Source organism: Mus musculus, chromosome 13, assembly GCF_000001635.26.
Source record: "Mus musculus strain C57BL/6J chromosome 13, GRCm38.p6 C57BL/6J".
NCBI lineage: Eukaryota > Metazoa > Chordata > Mammalia > Rodentia > Muridae > Mus > Mus musculus.
Genome location: NC_000079.6, coordinates 34,652,884 through 34,666,990, shown reverse-complemented (window position 1 = coordinate 34,666,990; position 14,107 = coordinate 34,652,884). Strand labels below are relative to the sequence as shown.

At 43.4% G+C, this 14,107-nt stretch overlaps 1 long non-coding RNA gene across 1 annotated transcript; it reads right to left on the bottom strand.

Moving 5' to 3' along the window:
* Positions 1 to 216: 216 nt before the first annotated feature.
* On the bottom strand, positions 217 to 14,068 carry Gm15908 (predicted gene 15908). The gene is made up of 4 exons (NR_105041.1): positions 13,763 to 14,068; positions 10,907 to 11,037; positions 7,270 to 7,366; positions 217 to 773 (listed from the first exon to the last, which is right to left on the bottom strand). It is a non-coding gene; the product is annotated as a predicted gene 15908 (long non-coding RNA).
* Between the last annotated feature and the right edge of the window lie 39 nt (positions 14,069 to 14,107).

The window sequence follows — 14,107 nt, the reverse complement described above, 5'->3', positions numbered from 1 at the left end:
TCCCATCTTATACTTCCTGGACTCACCCAGAGGGTGAGAGGGAAGTAAAATCAGCCAGGTGTGCTCATTGTCTGTACAATAAACCTAGCTATCAGTTAATCCATCATTTGGCAACTACTTCTAACCCTTCTCGGAATGAAGTAGTTATAGAAACAGCTGACCCTCTCTATCATTCAACTCCACATTCCTGATTCAACCAAACACAGATCAAAATACAAACAAAAGCCATCTTCTTGTATTTATCCCCTAAACAATACAGCATGATATATACATATATATATATATATATATATATATGGTATTACAAGTCCTTTAGAGATGATTGACATTACACATTTACATTACAGGCATGGTGGTGGACCACGTTACAAGAGGCAAGCCTAAAGCCAGCCTGGGCAACATAGCAAGGACTCTGTCCAAAAATAAACAGAAAAGAACTGGAGATGTACCTCAGTGTCAGAGTATTTGTGTAGCATGCACAAGGCTCTGGGTTTCATTCTTGTAAAATAAAATAAGAGGAATAAAATAAAGTATATGGTGTCTGTGCACAGGCTGTTTGGAAGAACTACCATCTCACAGAACGTTGGTCTCTTTGAGGCATCTTGGATTCAGTTCCCTGCAGGCATCAGGGTCACTGTGGCATTCTGTGCAGTTATAGTCTTAGAAGAATTACATTTCTTTGAATGTGGGATTCCCAATCTTCTGAAAATACTCTCCTCAATTCCATTTTCTCTTGATTGGAAAATCCTGACTACGTGTTAGAACCTGTTTCCCTGAAAGCAGAGAAAAATTAATCACCAAGAACTATCATCATCAAGGATAAAATTACATAAGGGCCTCTGAAGACGAGACAGGGTTTGAGCTACGCCCAGGTATAGTCATGAGTGAGACACTGCCGAGAGCTCAGAGCCCCCGGTCGTTTGCCAGCACAGGCCCTCTTGACTCCTGTGCTCTACCCACTACTTCAATGGATTCTGAGCCAAACCATAGATTGATGTGGTGGGAGGGGCCTGCGGACACTTGACAGCAGTGCTCTTTCTGTCCTGCCTTTCAGAGGCAGCAAACTGGTGAGCCAAGAAAACGATCTAACTTACTCTCAGACAGGGATTTGCTGATGCTGAACTTAGAGTGGGTTTTTAGAAGACATATAATTAGAATCCAAAGTGATGCCAGCTTAAAATAGGTTATTAACAAAGAGCAGTCTGCAGTTGCTTAACTCCTAAACTATAGTATCAGAACTAGCATTGATCTTTTAGACTATACGTTTGGTGGTGGAGCAAGAGAGGTGGCCATAGATACCACAGGCACAAACTTTTCACAGTAATGTGCACACACATATGCATGTATTCACACAGGAACACTAATGAACATATACATACATACAATCACATGTACAGATATCTGCACACATGCATACACGTGTATGTATGCACACATGCACATATATGCACATATGTACATACATACATGCACATACACACACACATATATATATACACACACACACATATATACATACAGGCACACCCACATTTCTCACTTAGAGGACCAATATAAGTGTTGCAAGCAATTAAGTTTCTATTGTTAAGGAGGGAATGCGTTCTCTAGTTATTCTTAGTTTCTCTTCAGTCATTGATCAAAATGGTTTCTCCTTTTTATTTACACATTTAAAAAAATCTTAGCCTTTGGTCTCTGTTGTGCAATATGAATGCCAGACCTTTACCCTCCCCACCCATGGCTAGGTTATTTTCAATGTTCACATTAGGAAGCCACGGGAAAGGAATCTTCTATTACTTTCCTGTCTGGGTGCGATTCAGAATAGCTCATCACAACACCAACACAAACATGCTCATCTTAGGGTTCTCATTGCTGTGATGGGTGATCTTTTTGTTCACTGTGTAACGATTGTTTTTGTATCATTCAAATGCTGGTTCCCTACTGGCAGAGATCTGATTACTGGCTGCACTTTGGTATTGTTAAAGCCTCACCTGTCATAGTGTTTTGTCATTTTCTTCTCCATCACCTTCTGATTGATTTAATAAAAAGCTGATGTTCTATAGCAAAGAAGGAGTGAATAGTCGGGACTTTCGGGGAGAGTTAGGAACTCTGGAAAAGAGTAAGGCACTGGAGAATTCCCCAGCCAGACCTGGAGGAAGAAGCAGCCTGGGACTAAGGGAAAAGTAACTAATGAGCTATGTGGCAGAACTTAGATTAGTATAGATGAGTTAATTAAATTAAGAGCTAGTTGGGAACAAGCCTAAGCTGAGAATAAGACTAAGTTATAAGCATATAAGCATTCATAAGTAAATATAGGTCTCCATGTCTTTATCATGTCTTTATTCATATCTGGGGCCAGCATAGAAAGTCCCTATGGTTATATACTATGACAACAGCAACATTTAATTGGGACTGGCTGATAGTTTCAGAGGTTTAGTCCATCACTGTCATGGCAGAGAGCATGGCAGTGTGCAGGTAGACATGATGCTGAAGAAGGAGCTGAGAGTTTTACACCTCGATCCACAGGCAGCAAAAGGAGACTGTATGCCACACTGGGTGTAGCTTAAACATAGAAGACCTCAAAGCCTGCTCCCTCAATGACACACTTCCTCCAACAATGCCATACCTACTCCAACAAGGCCACACCTATGAATAATGTCACTGCCTATGGGCCAAGCATCCAACACATGAGTCTATGAGGGCCATACCTATTCAAACCACTGTAATGCTAAACTGTGATGCTCACCCCTGAACCGTGTGTTCTCTGGCACGTGTGCCAGGCCCTGTCACCAAATGTTTTCTGCCAGGCAGACTTGACATCTATTAGGGAAGGTATGAATATGGTAAGACCAAGATTAGCAGACACCTGGCAATTAGCTGGAACGTTTGTGATTCAAGACAACTACGGGGACAATAGAAGCACACAGGCCAACTAGAAGAAAAGGCAAAATTGGAGTCGTCAGTGCTATAGGCACATCTGCACTGAGCAGATCTGGGCATGAGCGTATGTGCAGTAGTCCACACCCCTTTACCTACAGTTCTGCATTTTTTCAGTTTCACTTATCCACGATTCTGATTCTCACACCCTCCCACCTAGGGTGGACTCTCCCTTGGCTCAGTGTGTCTGTGATGTGTGTACTGCTCACCCATTGCCACCCAGGAGCCCTCTAGGTCATTAGACCAGCTTTAGAGGATTCTCGAGGCTACACTCAGTAAAGCTTATTTATTTAAAATGTCCCCAAGACACAAGACTAGTGGTGCTGGCAAATTTATCACAGGGCATTGCCAAACTTGTTTTCTTTCATTATTAAAATACTGTTAATCTCTTACTATGTGTTATTTATAAATTAAACCTTATCATAGGCAAGTGTGTTTATATAGGGCTGAATGCTACTCATGGCTTCAGGCTTGCACTGGGAGTCTGGAGATAATGGGGGATTACTATACATACACAAACCGAACAGGAAATGAGTATCATTTACATTAAAATGAAGCATCACCTGGAACTCTAAAGTTCTCTGGATCTTCATGTAGTAAGATCTTCAAACCTTACCTTGTTATGTATGAACAGTCCCCCACTTTTGTTAGACCATCCTTTTAAAAGAGAGAGAGAGAGAACTAGCATCAAGAATACAGAGAGAAATAAACCCAAGCCTGTAGCTGTAGCACTGTGTTTGAGACTCCAGAGCCGTGGTCACAGGAAAGGCAGGAAATGGAAGACCTCCAAGCCACTGTGTGCAGCAGGAAATCTAGTGTCTTGAGGTGGGTAGGAAGGACTTGAGGATGGACAGGGCTGACTGGCAGCCATCCACCCTGCTGTGTGCATGCCAGTCCATGTTTAATGTTGCTGGGCCAGGATCCTTTGTGAACACCTGTTTGCCCACTGCCTAACACCTCAATCCACATAACCTGATGAGCACCTAAAAACAGTCTATGACCTCTCTCGAAGAGTCCATCCCTATAATTCCTACCAAATCAGAGTAAACCTTTGAGATCCTTCCAGTGATTGTTGAAGACATATAACAGCCCCCTGAAAGGGTGAGATACCATGGCAAAGCACACCACCTATTACACATTCATGGCTATTTCAATAAATGTAGGTGAATCTACATTGAATCTATCCATGTCTGCTCAGCAGAGTATCCATTGCATAAGGTGAAGGACACTGAACTTCAGCCTCGATTTCCTGAACCAAAAGCATTTGCTTACTTTGGTCCCAAGAGACCATATGAAAAATTAAAACCGCACAGCATCAACCCAGTGTGGGGCATACACACATAAGCAGGTACCAAGTGAAGAAAGCATCATGCCAATTACTCCTATACAACTCCTTAGACAACCCTGGAGGACCTCCATCACCTTTTGCTCCCTCACAGAATAAAATGTTTGCTAGGTACCAGTCTAGAAAGTCCATTATGATTTCAATGGGAAATGCCCTCCATAGCCTCAGGTGTTTAAATACTCGCTTCCAAGGTGGCAGCTGTTCGGGGATGTTAAGGAACCCTGTTGGAAAAAGCATGTCACTGGGGGTAGGTCTTTTTAGAGTTTATACCTTCTGCCTACTTCCAGTTTGATCTCCCTGCTTCGTGTGCATGGGGAAAGATGTGCTAGCTCAGCCTACTGCTCTGGACACTATGCCTGCCATGCCTCCCTGACACGGTGGCTCTTAGCCCTCCGGAACCATAAACCTAAAATAAACTTTCTTCTATAAGGTACTTTTCTCCTGATATTTTTATCCTAGCAACAGAAAAAATACCTAAGACATCCATGCTATGTGACAGGACTCAAGCACTCTGAACACTATGGCTGCCCCACTGAACCTGTGGCATTTTACAATAGGCGTTGACTACAGTCAAATGATTATAATCATCGCTTTCAGCGGCCATGTGAAAAGATTCTGTGATAGTTAAGCATCTCCTTGGGGGATTTAGGTACAAAAAGCAATACTCTAGACTCAACTTGCTGAAGGCTCTTGGGCCTTTTGATAAGCCTGGTGTCCCTTTGGCTTTCCAAGAGTACAGAAGCTTTCAATACAGCACCCACATCCTTTTTACCTTGTGGGTAACTCCAGAAAGTTGTCTTGCATGCTCTATGGATGTTCTAAGAAATTGTCTCACACAATCCACACAACTCTTTGGAGCTGTCTCACACATTCTGTAAATACTCCACATAGTTCTTTACACACACTTGGTGAACACTCCAAGGCTGCCACACATGCTGTATGAATCCTTTGTGACATTATGTTACAAGTCTATAACTCTGTGAACTTGTATTGCTTAAAAGATAATGTTGATCTTCCTTGACCCTTCAGTCTATGAATAGTGAGATAAATTTTTATGTGCTCCATAAAAGTTCAGACCACTCCTGAGATTACAGAATCTTAGTTTTTCCTATTTATTTTCTTAGGGGCCGTAGGAAAAAAGGCCTGAGCTTCTTAAGGGGCTTATCAGAGTATCTGGTAGAGGTGGTCCTCTTACCCGTGGACAGAAGGTGCTCTCAGAGGTTCTGGTCCAGCAAGGATGGAAGGGGAGATTCTTGCTTACTGACATACATTAGTCATGGCCCATGGGAATGTCAGGAGAAATAAAGCCAGAAGGCCCTACATTTTCCTCTTCTCTCTTTTGATGTATCGTGCACGTTTTGAAGCTATGTTTAGATTATCTGGATGTTGTAAGAAGCAGAAGAATGTTGCCTTCCCTTTCCAATTTTCTCTTGTGAAGTCTTTCATTTAGAAAATTCAGACAAGCTGAGAGAATAGGGTAGCCTGATAAAAGTCTGAACTAATTCTTTTAGATATTACGATTTTTACATTCTGCTACATTTCCTTCATGTATTTGCTACCTGTATGTCTATATGTATTGTGCTGCTTATATGTATTGTGCTATAGGCACTATTATATACTTAGTAACTGCAGAGTAGTTTAAAGCCAGGGTTTTTGGTTTTTATGATTTTTGTTTTTTGTTTTTATACCATAAGTTCTTCAGCAAATAAAGACAAAAGGATTATTTATATTACAAAGCACAATAAGCATGCTTAGAAAATAAACACAAATTATATAAATATCATCTAATATTCTATGTTTATAAAAGTAATTTCCCAGTGGTCCAAAGATTATTCTTTATGCTCATGACATGATTTTATTTTTACAAACTAGCAGTGAATTATTAACACTTGGGTCATTCCTGCTGTGGTTAGACTTAAGGGCATTCTAATAGTCATATGATCATTTGTACCCCTAATCTCAGTTACTCTGAAGCATACTCTAGTTTTATAACAGGGTTACCTTGGTTGAATGCCTCTAGAAACTCCTGCTGGTTATCTGCTTCTGTGTATAAACACAACAATTAGGAAATACGAATTTGAAATTTTCTCAGGCTCCAATTACCATGGCAACTGTGGGGCAGATAACACTGGGTCCTGACTTTCCCATCACTCATTCATTAAGGAGGGTCCTGGCCTACTGGGATCTTTAGTGGCAGGTTCTTTTTGCCTAGTCTCTATACAAAGCAGCCCCGCAGATGTGAATATTGATCAGATGGGGATATAGATTTTAATGTGATATCCATCCTAGAATCTAAGTGGTTGGTTGGAATATTTTTAGAAGCACACAGAAATATTCTCAGTCAACAAAGAAAATCCATGTCCTCTCCTTCTGACTCCATCTCTCATGTCCAGGATCCAACCATGTGGGAAAGCAGGTAGAACTCCTCCTGCCACAGGGTCTATGCACTGTGCACCCACAGTGATCAAGTGGATAAGCGTCTGTGACCTACTTATCTGCGTACCAACTTTCTCCAGCTCCTTATTTTCTACACTTTCTGAAGTCTTAAATCATAATGTATGCATAGTTTTGTACATTAGTGTGAGCAAGTGATCTTACATCGTTTGGGAGAATCAAACATGTCTGTATTATCTTTATATATCTATGTCTATATTCCTCTATCAACTTAACATGGTAAAAAATTTAAATTTGTCTTGCTTGTTTTACACTAATATTGCTGTTTACTGAAGCATCCTGTTAGCTCAAAACAGGTCAGAATGATACTCAGGCCTGAAGACTTTAGATCTATAAGGAAGTTCTGAATCCTTGCAAGAAGGGTGATATCTGGTAAATCTAACCATACTAAACTCAGGCAGTCCCAGTAGCAATGTGATGATTCAGCCTGACGTCACTGTTTCCAGACACAGTGTTGATCCTTAAACATTTCCAGGCTAACCTTTAGACTTTGCTTATTTCCCCTACAGTTTCCACAAACGGACTCACTAGCTCACCTGCTCAAGATGATCTTTGGCAGCCCATGGAAAGTGGGTCAAGTAGTCGCTTCCACCAGTAAGAAACATGAAACTCAAAGATAACACTCGTGAGCTCCTGCCAGTAAGGGATAGGTAGAGTGGGGTGGGGGAAGGGTTAGCAACACTGTGACCCACAGGCTGTTTGCTGAATGACTTTACAGGTTAAATATTAGGAAAAGTGTAAAACTCCCAGAGCCACTTTCCAATGGGGTTACTTGTATCTGCAAATAGTCTTACGGGGTCTTGTACTCTGGGCTTCCTGCACTCCAGGCAAGCACTTCATTCTTGAGCTATATACTCTTACCTGCTTTTTTACTATGGGTATTGACACAAGGTCTTCCAAAACTGTTTATATCAGTCTTGAAGTCACTCCAGCTCAGGCAAACCTTCCTGCCTTAGCTTCCTTAGTAGCTGGGACCATTGGGTTGAGTTATCAACTCTGACTAGTTTCATAGTCTCCAGTTTTCTTCAGATTTTAAGGGATCTCAGTATTTAAAAGTGGTGATTGTGTACAAATGTTCACCAAAGACAGATAATATAGTTAGACCTCCATATCCACAAAGGCAAAAAAAAAAGTGTTTGTATTGAACATTTACAGATATTTCTTTTTGTAATTATTTTCTAAACACTATGTACAATTATTTAAACACCGTGGTCATCTTATAAATCATTTCAATATGATTTAAAGCATATGGGACGAGTGTGTGCACACACTACGCCATTTAGTTGTAGAGATCTGAGCATCTTCTGATATACCTTTCTTTGCTTTCTGTTGCAGTGATAAACTCTATGACCGAAGGCTACTTGGGGAGGAGTTAATTTCGGTTTACTGTTGTGATCCACCATGAGGAAATCTCAGACCCTTGGGAGAATGTTGCTTAGTGAGTTGTTCCTCATGACTTGTTCAGTCTGCTTTCTTTATATAGCCCAAGACCACTTGTCCAGGAGTGGTCCCGCACACAGTGGGCAGGGCCCTTGCATATCAATCATTAATCCAAAAAAAAAAAAAAAAACCATAGACTTGCCTATAGACCAATCTCAATTTCAATCTTTCCAAGTGACTAGCCTGTGTCAAGTTGACAAAACAAACAAAACAACAATAAACAAAAACCCCAAAAACCCTAATAAGCATGAAGTACAGGAAGGCCTCCTGAGAAAACAAATTTTTTCAAAGTACTGTAGGTGACTGTAGTGATAATTAGGAGAGATTGAAGTCATTGTTTCATATTAATGTCTTCAATCCCATTTTGATCATGGAAGCTTTCCATCTTTGGTTTTAGCTTACTTTTCACAGAAAATTTTAAATTTTTCTGATGATTTTATTTTAAAAAAATATAGGGTCTCACTATGTAGCCCTGGCTAGCCTGAAATTCACTACACAGAAACACACTGGCCTCAAACTTACAGTGATTGGTTGCTTCTGTCTCTTGAGTGATTGAGTCAAAGATGCATACCATAATTCCTGGCCAACCGTAAGCATTTGCTTTATTGAACCATATATAAATATATGGCACAATATTTAAATACAACCCTCAGAATAAAACAATCTACTTGAATACATGCTAACACCTGTAAGGCAGCCAAAGGTGAAATCTGTGTCCTAGGCCACAAGCTACCCCCATCCTCAGGAGAGGCGCAAACGGGACAGTGTGCGGGTTGGTGTGAGTGGCAGGTAGGAGATAGTCAGGAAAGGCCCTGGGATTCCCTTGCCCTGTGAGCTGTGAGCCTGAAATGGGATGGCAAAAACAGATTCAAAGAAAGAGTCACAGAGAAGCCCTGTTGGGGAGGCCCAAGGTCCCAGAGGTCACTTGTAGTCCATCCTTGTTTTGTTTTCATGGTTTGCATAGCAAGTGTCCCCGAAGTCCTATGTCATAAATGTTTGGCCACCAGGTTGTGGTGCTACTGAGAAGTGTAGAGCTTTCGGGAGCCTTGGCTTGCTGGCTGCCGAGTTAAACAGATCTCCCTGTGCTTCCATCTCTATGTGTGGCCTCTCCCTAGGCCCAAAACAACAGGACTAAGTGACCATGAGTCAAAGTATACCTTTCCCCTTTAAATCGCCGCATCATGGGCTATTTTGTCACAACGATGGAATGTTGACTAAACTGAACAGCAGAGACAGACAGTGTCTGTGCCATCTGCCGGGAAGAAAAAAAAAAAAGTAGTTGCCAAAAGCAAAGAATTTGCTTAGATGAACTTTGAAATTACTTTGCAATTACAGCAGTGATGCCCTGGCTTTGGGTTAAATTCAGAAGATGCAACCACTGCATGAATGAAAAGCTCATGTTCTAAGACCCCACTCTTGAGGGACAGTAGCCATAAACGTTGTAGTTTTTCAAGGTGGTTCAATACACAGGGCTTGTGCTTCCAATAAAACTCAGGGCTGGCAGTGGGGTGTGACATTTTCCCCAATGTCCCATTAATGGAAGGGGAAAAAGAGCAGTTTCTATGTGATGGCCAGATTGTCTGTCTAGCTCATTCAGTTCTTCGTGCCATTAGCTCACCTGTTCAGCAGATAGGCAGTGAGCATTTACCATCTGTAAATGCTCTGTGAATTGGTCACACAAACCAGATGTGGTTACCAGATGTGGTTGGACCAAGTCCTTGATCTGTAAAAGCGTTCATTTTAACCAGATAAATCTGATGGCTACTTCATGATGACTGTGGACCAATGCAGACACCACAGCATCTCCTGGCACCTTCCTGACTCGGTGAGGCGGTGCCATGATCAGCTATGCTACCTACACAGAGCGGCTGATAGATGACCAAGAAACCCAAGGCCTTCATCAGCGATGCAGAAGCTGGAGCTCCGTCCAGGCACACAACATCACAACTTGCTTTGTATGGGGAGGTTCTGGGAAATTCACAGGCCCACAGCGGCTGAGAAGCACTCATGGGAAGAGTGAATAAGAATCCATAGTTTAGGCAATGGAGGAAGGCCATCCCACAAAGAGAGCCTGCCAGCTCTGAGTGTGGCCCTTGAATGTGAAGATACTTGGTGTTTTTGGGACAATGATGGAAGGCCAATATTCTGGGAACATTGGTGCTGAGGAGAATAGTGGGTGAGTCGTCTGCATCAAGTAGGTCTTCAGAGGTCCCTGCTCTGGAGCCCCACTCCTGCCACCCCACCCCCAGCTACTTCCTCCTTTGTAAAAGGGGTAATGATCTCTTCCATGCACCCTCGGGCTGCTGAGACTTGTGAGTGCCTGAAACCTGTTCACAGCTCTGAGGTTTCATTGCTTCTGTTTTGAGGAGAAACAGACGAGTTGCCGGATGACCATGTACACATTGTACTGGTGGCAGAGCAACGAGTGAGGCAAAAGTCTCCAAACTCCCCCAAGGAAGGGGTGGAATCAGGCTGCCTTCTGCTCCAGCTATGAATGCTGGGAAGATGGGCTAGAGAGGTGGGTAGGTGGGATGACAAAAGCTGGCTCTACAGGATCCCAGGTTTCCCTGGGGCAACAGCTCATCCTCACTCCCTGGTCTGGGTTGAGGACCCAGGCTTATTTTGTACCTTGGTTTGGGCCTAGGTCGCTGCTCTGGAGGTCCCTCCCCTGGCTTCCTCCTCTGTCAAGGATTAACAACCTTCCCTGAGCCCTTGGGCTTCTGAACCTCATACCTGTCGATCCCTGAAACCGCTTCACAACTCTGAGGTCCCTGCTTTTTATACAGTCTATTGCCAAATATATGGGCCACTCAGAGTTATCTGGGGAAAAAGCTCTCAATCTTTGTATTTTCTTTCTCTTCACTCTGAAAGAAAGGGGAGAAAGGAAAAAAATGAAGAAAAATACAAATAAATAAATAAAAGTAAGAAAATCACAGAAGAAATTCAACTGAATATCCAAGCACCCCTCCCAAAATACAGGCTTTGAATTCCACGCAGTCTTTTGTATACTCCTGCTATTTATTCCTATGGATGGAATTGAAGTATCTGGTTCCCAAAGCTCTTACCTGTGAGCAAAGTTCCACCTTGGATACAAGTCGGTAACTGTAAACCTGGCTGGGCTGTGGAGCAGGTGACCCGGAGAGCTCCTGTTGGCTCTCCACTTTCACATTCTATTATGTAGCTCCCAGCACTGAATCAGCCAAATAAGCTTGACTTATAACCCGAAACCACCCATGTCTTGTGTATCTGTTACTGACATTTATGTAACACAGGCCCTCAAAGGTGTTTGCAACCCTGCACAGCACTGGAGAGCTTTTGAATTCTTGCTTTAAAGTCCCAACTTAATTTGAGATGCTGTTCAAAAAGTTCCAGATTTTGACTCTTTTTTTTTTTTTTTTTTTTTTTTTGGACTTCAGATTAGGCGTGGTCAGCCTGGTACTGTTTAGATCCATATCAGAAAACACCTTTGGTCCCAAGCATTGCCTAGTGCCAATAACTACAGCTCCTATGATTGAGGGGAACAACAACCGTGTCATGTCCAGAAGTCAGCATACCATGGCTCCTCCCCACCCACCGACATACACACTTTCTGCTCCCTGATCTATGATGTTCTCTGAGCCTTAGATAGGGGGTGGGGGTGGGGAATTAATGCCAATGACTCATCAACAGCTGAACACTCACAGCTACTTATATTTGACACTTAGACCAGTTATAAGTCTACAACATCAACCGTTACTCCCTGCAAAAAGAGACTTCTCTAACTAACGTTGAGAGCAATGTGGGAATCCACAGGTATGACAATTTGACTACACGACCCCCTTTAGTGATATAATTATCACCTTTCCCAGGGTCTGTCTTCTCCCCAGTAATGGGCTTTTGACCAGGTTTCTATACCAGTCATGAAATCCCAACAGTAGTGCAGGCCTCACATGCTCTACTACCCAGGAAACCACTATTGTACTGATGGGCACATCTTGGCAGGTAGGTCATACTTCAGCAGTCAGAGCTGGAATTAATTCATGTTTGCAGCCATATGGTTGAGCTCTGTGCTTACATGCCAGGAGTTTACCCACTCCCCTCTGTATGAGCATCTATGCACTGGCAAACAGTAACCACACGTCTCTTAGCATGCACACGTACTAGTACTTTCTAGAATTGGGAAACACACTCCCTGGAGGAATTATTGGGCCATAAGTTATACATATTTTTAGTTTTATCCAAGTCCTGCTAGCTGCCTACCAAGGGCTTGTTTCAATGGAAACATCATTATCAATATCTAAAAGTCCACACTTCCCTTAGAAGCAAACACTTTTGCTCCTGTCAAGTTCATCCAATTTTCAAAGTTTAGGTCTCAAATGTTTCGGGGAATGCACATATTCCAGAAATTATTCTACTTATTCATCAAGTGGGAAAATTTAAGATATGAAAAAAAGATGATTCAAAGACCATTTCAGAGTGGCACATGCCTCCAAACTCAGCACTCCAGAGACTAAGGCAGAAGGATCAGTGGTTTGAGTCAGCCTGGGCTACAAAGTGAGATCTTATATCACAGAGAATAGGGACTTGGTGTTTATTCTTGTTCTGAGGTGTGTGTGTGTGTGTGTGTGTGTGTGTGTGTGTGTTAACCTGGAAAGCACTGTGGTATCCCAGGTTGGCCTCCAGCTTTAAAAGGTCTTCCTGTCCCTGCCTGGGCTACTTGAATTACATACGTGAGGCACTCCAGACCCCTATCATCTTTTTTTTTTAAAGTAGTAAAATGAAGTTTCTAGGCTGTATAGAAAAGTGATTAATGAATGATCTAAGCGGCATAAAAGATAGCGTGTTCTAACCAGTGACTTCCCAACAGTGACTGCTTTTACTCTGCCATCTCGTTTTACTTCCAGATCTCTTGAAGCAACTTCTATTAATAAGAAAACACTTTCTTCAGCGCCCAGGAATGACAGACTCAAAGTGGTGGCTAGCCTCACAGAGCTAGGCCACTCGAGCAGCAGCGAACTGAACTGGAGACTTGGTTGTTCCCACCCAGCAAACTCTACCCTAAAGATGGGGTGCTTAAAAAAGTGTATTTCTGGGGGGTCCTGGGGATGATGCTGTGATAGGAGACAGCTTCAGAAGGGACATGGCTCCAGGCAGTAGTGGGGATTGGCATAGGCGTGCCTGAGCAGAACTTTTTGGTAAATAGGAGGACTGATTTCTGCAGTGACACGAGCGATCTAAGTACCCGCCCCCTGCCGGGGATGACCGGTCAACGGAAATCAGGGTCAGTGAGGTCCAGAGAAGGAATACCTGTTGCCTAACGTCTTTGTTCACTGACTATTTAGAAGCGTATAAAAAGCATAGTCTTTCTCCCAGGTTGTAGGTAGAAGAATGTCTGGAACCAAGCTACAATTCTTAATGCTAGACACTGTTTTTCAATTGGGAGCCATGCGGTACATTCCTTCTCTGTGGGTCGTTCTGCCAAGGGGGACTTCCTAAGCTCCTCCTGAGTTGCTCTCTCCGGGGAGACCCCGGTCTCCTACAATTCTGTCCCATATTCTTTTGGCGGACAACCCTCCTGGGGATCCTCTTCTAAGAACCACACGGTCTTGCCTTCTGGTCTGTCTGTCCCGCCTCGTCCCGGGCCTCCGTCAAGCTAAGGCACGACCGGAATGCGCGGGAGGACCCGGGGCGGAGTCGCCGGTAACCGATGGGACACGGGGCGGGTCAGCCCGAGTCCCGGCCCAGACCAGGCGAGTCAAGGGCGGCGCGGGGACCAGCACCAGTCCCTCTGCCCGGATTCCCGCTTGGTCTGAGCCCGCGTCCCCGCCCCATGCGGCGCCGCCCCGGGACTCTGGACTCCAGCGACGTGTCGATCCCACCCCCGTGTGGGCCTGGCAGAGTGCTCAACTCGGGGCTGGAGAATCCCGAGGATCCAGAGTGGGAACGAGGAGAAAG